Source organism: Gossypium raimondii, chromosome 13 (genome assembly GCF_025698545.1).
Source record: "Gossypium raimondii isolate GPD5lz chromosome 13, ASM2569854v1, whole genome shotgun sequence".
Classification (NCBI taxonomy): Eukaryota; Viridiplantae; Streptophyta; class Magnoliopsida; order Malvales; family Malvaceae; genus Gossypium; species Gossypium raimondii.
In genome coordinates, this window is record NC_068577.1 from 21,130,512 (window position 1) to 21,137,895 (window position 7,384).

The 7,384-nt window shown below is 36.4% G+C and overlaps 1 non-coding gene across 1 annotated transcript; it reads right to left on the reverse strand.

The window, feature by feature from the left end:
- Positions 1–500: 500 nt before the first annotated feature.
- On the reverse strand, positions 501–607 carry LOC128036495 (small nucleolar RNA R71). The gene has a single exon (XR_008193290.1). It is a non-coding gene; the product is annotated as a small nucleolar RNA R71 (small nucleolar RNA).
- Positions 608–7,384: the final 6,777 nt, after the last annotated feature.

Genomic DNA, 7,384 nt, shown 5'->3' on the forward strand with positions numbered 1-7,384 from the left:
TAGAACGAACCTTTCCACAGCTAAGAAGACAAGCGAATCAGAGAAGGACCGAAGAGATAAACTTTGAGAATATGAATCAAGGAAACGGAGCAAACGTTGCTCAGAATCCTATTCTTATTGCTGATGATAGGGATAGAGCTTGACGAAAGTATGCCGTGCCAAAATTTAACGATCTTAATCTGGGTATTAGGAGACCAGAAATGGAGGCACAACAATTCGAGCTGAAGCCAGTCATGTTCTAGATGCTTCGGACTGTGGGCCAATTCAGTGGAATGCCTACTGAAAATCCTCATCTTCACTTAAGACTATTTATGGAAGTGAGCGATTCATTCAAGTTAGCTGGAGTACCAAAAGATGCATTACGACTGAAGCTGTTCCCATATTCGCTAAGGGACAAAGCTCGTGCCTGGTTGAACTTATTGGCACCGAACTCCATTTCTACATAGCAAGAGTTAGCTGAGAGATTCCTCAAGAAGTATTTCCCGCCGAGCAAGAATGCCAAGTTGAGGAATGAGATCACTGCCTTCCAACAAATGGATGATGAGTCCCTGTATGAGGTATGGGAAAGGTACAAAGAGTTATTACGAAAGTGCCCTCATCATGGAATCCCACATTGCATTCAATTTGAGACATTCTATAATGGTTTCAACGCTCACACGAGGATGGTAGTGGATGCCTATGGTAATGGTGCTCTCCTTTCTAAGTCTTATAATGAGACTTACGAAATTATTAAGAGGATTTCCAGCAACAATTATCAATGGCCAACCAATCGAGCAGCGTCAGGGAGATGAGTCGCTGGAATACATGAAGTGGACGCTCTCACCCCACTCGCATCTCAGGTAACTTCAAAATCCTCAATGCTTAAGAATCTTACCACTAATGGGTCTAACCGTTTTGTAGCCCAACCACCTAACCAATTTAAGAATATAGCCTGTGTGTATTGTGGGGAAGGACATTTGTTTGAAGAATTTCCATCGAACCCCAAATCCGTATATTGCATGGGTAACCAAAACCAAAATCGAGGGAGGCAAGGACTACAATCCAACTTTTATAACTCATCGTGGTGAAATCACCCGAATTTTTCCCAGAGTAACCAAGGGGTTGGAACCAGTAACACTTACACCTAACCTAGACCAACTCAGCTGCCTAATTCCTCCAACAAGTTCAGAAACCAACCCAAACGGAACCATCCAATAGCTTAGAGAGTCTGTTGAAGGCATACATAGGGAAAAACGACGCCACTCTAAAGAATTTGGAGAATCAAGTGGGCCAGCTTGCTACTAAACTCAGGAATCAAACACAAGGTGCTCTACCTAGTGACATGGAGAATTCAAGAAATTTGGGAAGGAACATTATAAAGCGTTGACATTGATGAGCGAGAAGACAGTAGAGCCCAACACTGTCGAAGTTGAAAAGGAGTCAGCTGATGCTCAAGATTCAGAAGAAGTTCAACCAAGTGTTGAAATTCCAGTTTTAATATAACCAGAATCTGCAAAACTCGACAAAGTAACCTCAGGACTAGCTAATTCTGATCAACTAACAACGTCGTTAGATGTAAAATTGCCGCCAAAGACGAATCAACCAGAATCAGTCCTAGTAATGAAACCACCACCACCCTACCCTCAAAGACTTTAGAAATAGAAGCAGGAGATTCAATTCAAGAAGTTCCTTGATGTACTCAAGCAACTTCACATCAACATCCCATTAGTTGAAGCACTTGAGCAAATGCCGAACTACGTCAAGTTCATGAAAGATATATTGTCTAAAAAACGAAGACTTAGAGAATTTGAGACAGTAGCTCTGACGAAGGAATACAGTGCACATCTTCAAGACAAACTACCCCCAAAATTGAAGGATCCTGGATGTTTTTCCATACCGTGCAACATTGGAGCAACATATTGTGGTAAGGCATTATGTGACTTAGGTGCAAGAATCAACTTGTTGCCTATGTCAATATTTATGAAGTTAGGGATAGGAAAATTTAGACCAACTACAGTTACGCTTCAACTAGCAGATCAATCCTTAGCACATCTAGAAGAAAATATCGAGGACGTATTGCTACATGTAGATAAGTTTATCTTTCCTGCTGACTTTGTAATTCTAGATTTTGAACCAGACAAAGACGTACCAATCATCTTAGGAAGGCCGTTCTTAACAACTAGAAGGACAATTATTGATGTGTAGAAGGGCGAGCTCACTATGCGTGTTCAGGATGATCAGGTAACATTTAATGTCTTTAAGTCTATGCAATTTCCTGACACAATGGATGATTGCTCTACAGTGTTTGATTTGGAGGATTTAATAGTGGAGAAGGAACTCAACTGTGTTGAGGACCCACGGGAAAGAATTTTGACATTGGATCCTCCAAATGATGAAGAGAATGATGAATACTTAGCTTTGCTAGAAGCTAATCAAAGGGGATTTAATCCGCAATCCCGTTTTAAATCTTTGGAGTTAGAAAAGAGGGACTATTCCTAACCAAAAGCGTCGATCGAGGAGCCACTTAAATTATAACTCAAGGTATTACCTTCTCATTTAAAATACATCTATTTAGGTAACGCTTCTACTCTGCCTGTGATTGTTTCAGCAGAATTGACCACTAAGAAATAAGAGAAACTTATCTTAGTTCTAAAACAATTCAAGAAAGCCATCAGATGGACCATAGGCTATATTCGCGGTATTAGTCCATCTGTATGTATGCACAAGATTATCTTGGAAGATGGCAAAAAAGGGAAGATCGATGGACAACGGAGACTGAACTCCATCATGAAGGACGTAGTAAAAAAAGAGATCATCAAGTGGTCAGATGCAGGTATCATCTATCCCATCTCAAATAGTTCATGGGTAAGCCCAGTCCAGTGCGTGCCAAAAAAAGGAGGTATCACGGTCGTAGAGAACGAGAACAACGAGTTGATACCGACTAGAACGGTTACGGGATGAAGAATCTGCATTGATTACCGGAAGCTGAACAAGGCGATTAGGAAAGATCACTTTCCTTTGCCGTTTTTGGACAAGATACTGGATAGACTAGCAGGACGAGATTACGACTATTTTCTCGATAGATACTCAGGGTATAATCAGATTACAGTAGCACCAGAAGATCAACACAAAACGACATTCACCTGCTCGTACGGTACGTTTACATTTAGACGCATGCCATTTGGTTTATGTAATGCACCTGCTACATTTCAAAGATGTATGATGTCTATTTTTACTGACATGGTTGAGAAATATTTAGAAGTTTTTATGGGCGATTTTTCAGTATTCGAAGATACTTACAATGATTTCTTAGTCAATCTAACTAAGGTACTAGGGCAATACGAAGAAACGAATCTCGTACTCAACTGGGAAAAGTGTCATTGTATGGTACGAGAAGGAGTTGTTCTAGGGCATCGAATAACGAGACAAGGGATCGAGGTAGACAAAGTAAAGGTGGACGTTATTGAGAGACTCCACCTCCAACATATGTAAAGGGTGTTAGGAGCTTTTTGGGCCACGTTGGTTTTTATCGAAGATTTATCAATGACTTCTCCCAAGTTGCTAAACCCTTATGCAAATTATTGGAGAAGGACTCTATATTCAAGTTTGATGAGGAATCCTTAAAAGCCTTCAACGATTTGAAGAGTCGATTAGTCACGACACCCATAATCGTCACACCAGACTGGGATTTGCCATTTGAATTGATGTGTGACGCAAGTGACTTCACAATTGGAGCTGTCTTGGGCCAGTGAAGGAACAAATTTTTTCATCCCATCTACTATGCAAGTCGAACCCTAACAGGAGTTCAACTAAATTATACGGTAATAGAAAAAGAGTTACTTGCTATTGTGTTTGCTTTCGATTAGTTTCGATCTTATCTGGTAGGTACCAACTACATACTAGTAGCAGTAGACTATGTGACTAAGTAGGTCGAGGCTGAGGCATATCCAAAAAATGATGCTAAGGTTAGGTTGTGATGAAGTTTTTACAGGAGCATGTGTTCACAAGGTTTGGAACCCCAAGAGCTATCATCAGTGGTGAAGGATCCCACTTTGTGAACAAGTGGTTCAAATGGTTATTAGACAAGCATGGAGTGAAACACAAGGTTGCAACAGCTTACTATCCGCAAACAAATAGGCAAGCTGAACTGGAAAATAAGGAGATCAAAGGTATACTTGAGAAGGTAGTCTGCCCAAACCGACGAGATTGGTCCACAAGATTAGATGATGCTTTATGGGCTTACAGAACAACATACAAGACATCATTAGGGATGTCACCCTATAGGTTTGTCTTTGGGAAAGCCTGCCATCTACCCATTGGTAGAGCACAAAGGTTACTGGGCTCTTCAACAACTTAATTTGGATCCTAAGCTCGCGAAAAAAAAACGGATGTTCCAACTCAATGAGTTAGAAGAGTTTCGAATGTTCTCATATAAAAATGCCAAATTACTTAAAGAAAGACTCAAGAAATGACATGACAACCACATTCGAGTTCGAGAATTTGAAGCAGGTTAGCAAGTCTTGTTGTTCAATTCTAGATTGAAGTTCTTTCCAGGTAAGCTAAAATCACCAAGTCTATCCATATGGAGTTGTTGAACTCCAAGGTAAGGGAGGTAATCTTCGAGTTAATGCTCAACGCCTGAAACATTATTGGGGAGATAAAATTGAACGGGATAAAACCTCGTTCATTTTATCGGATACTTAATTTTTTGTTTTTCATTTTGAATAAATGATTTAGGGTATATTTTCGGGTAAAGTATGTTTAAATAAATTCTGTCTAGGAGATTGGAACTTAAGCGGGACCGTTTATGACCCCTCCAATCTTTCCTGAGAATTTATTTTGACATAATTTTCCAAGAAATTATCCCCTAAATGGAAAAATAAATTTTTAGTTTCAAATAAAAGGGTCAATTTTGATCCAAGTCTTAATTTGCAACTCAATTTTAAATTTTTAGTAAGTCTAGGGACTTAATTGAATTATTTTTAAAATTTAGTCGCTCTTTTCGTAAACAATAAAAAACTAGGTGCCTTTCTTTGTGAATATTTTCAAAAGAATCTAGAATAAATATCTTTAATATTATTAATAATTTGATAAACTTTAATATATAAATATATTATTTATAATTTATATATTAATTTTTATCAACTTAGCTTAGAATTAGGATTAATTAGGATTTTTTTATTTCTGCAGAATAAAATAAGAGATGGGAATCAAAAGTAAATATAGACAAGTAGTAAAGTCTAAAGTGTGGCAATAGGTATATACATGTTTAGGATTGGATCTAGGAAGAGCTTGGTATTTAAGCAGTCAAATTGACTCACCTCCTCTTTTTTGGAATCCTATCTGGTGTATAGTATCTATTCACCTTAAACAATGAGAACATTGTTCATTTTAATTTGGGGGGACCGAAAATTGAAATTATTTCCACACAGAATAAAATTTATCTTTTAATTATGAATATGATATATTTTTGTTCAATAAATTTGAATTTTTTTAAGTATGCTAAATTTAAGTACGAATAAAGTATGCTAAATTTTTTCAATAAATTGTTATGTTAGCTTAATAATGACATGAAATGTGTTTCTAAAAAAGCATGCAAATCATACCATAAAATTTTAGTTCTTTAGGAAAGTTAGGTATGCATGAAAGTTTAAGTCTTTAGAATTGACTTAGTAGTTTCTTGAGGCGAAATCCTAGGAAGTATAAAACGTTGAAAATGATTTAGGCAACTGTTGTTTGGACCGTTTGAGCCTTTCAAGCCAACCATGATGAAATTTTTATCCTTTGAAACCCAATTTTGAGACTTTATGGCCTAATTTTATTTGAACCCTTACAAAGTTAGCCATCACTTTTCTTAATTATCTTAAAAATGTCTCAAACACTAGACTCAGTACTATTCAGATTACTTTTTGAAAATAAGTTTGGGGGAGTTGCAAAGAAGTATGAAATGCTCTAAAAATTGTAGTACATGCAGTCAAATACTTGAAAAAAAAAAGCATATGTAGTTGAAGCAAATTGCACTAAAGAGCATGTGAAAAGGAAAGAAAAGTTGATGTATTGAAGGTAATTATTTCGAAAGGTCCGATACAAGCTGAGTCTAAGGTTTTTTTTTTAAACCTAAAATTATCTATCTTTTACCTACCCCTAAGCCCTGCCACATTACAACCTTGTTAAAGACCTATTGATTCAAAGTTCCAATGTTACCTACATTAGTGGAGAGAAATTGCTCTGTTCAACATATGAAGACATCAATTAAGCTTAATGATTGTAGTTTAATATTAAATAAGGGATTAAAATCAAATTGGTAGGGATTAACATGTCTTTATTAAGAAACATTTAGTCTAATTTTGCTATTGTAGTAATTGTTGAGATTAATTTGAACGATATATATACTTGAGTAGCATAATTATCAAATTTCTAGTTTTTAAGCTTAAGTATATTGATTTCATGATTTTGGGAAGAATGTTGTTCTGAAGGAGTTTTTCAAAAATTTTTTTTGAGAAAATTCTTTTCAAATTTGTGCATTACTCGGGACGAGCAATGAATTAAGTTTGGGGGTGTGAAAACACAAAAATTTATGTGTTTTTACATGGCCTTTTTAACTTAAAATCATGTTATTTTGGTTAAATTCTTGTCGAAAAATAATTAAGTATTATAAAAAAATTAAATTATGTTAAAAATATGAACATGATGAATTTTAATTAATTTTATACTTAATTTTGATTAATTTTGACTATTTTCAACAGATTCGCACAAATGGGGAAAATTGGTTCGGCAAACAATGCTCGAAGAATAAAATCGAGAAGCAATTTGAAGCATCAAGGAAATTTTATTTCCAGCCTAAGATGGTCCAAAAATGTGTGTTAATTCATAATATAATTAATTTTAATTTATTCCCAATTTAATTTGAGCTAAATAAATTATTATTTATTAATTATGGAAAAAAAAGGGTCTAGTTGAACCGCATTGGTTGAACCGAATCTAGTGAACCGAACCAACCACCAATTGGGCTACCCAGAACCGTCCATATGCTGACCCAAATCAGAATTTTAGCTGATAAAATAAGCTTGCAAAGAAGCCCTTGAAGAACTTTCAACCTTGCATTCAAACCACTCTAAAAAATGTGGCTTTATGGATTTTCCCCAGGCTATTTTTAGCAAAGTTGAATCTCTCAACTTTGCCATGTGTGTGGCCAGCCAAGGGGGGTCTCTTTGGATGATGGAATTTTCTATTTTTAGCAGCCACAATTAGCTCTAAAAGCCACCTTTTGCTGATCATTCAACTCATCCCTCACACTCTCATTCTCTCTTCTCCTCTCTCACTTTCTCCCAACTTTTCCTTCCCATTTTCCCTTTTGTTCAAGTGCTGATTTCTTCTCTTGGGAAAGAGGTCCTCATCAGACATT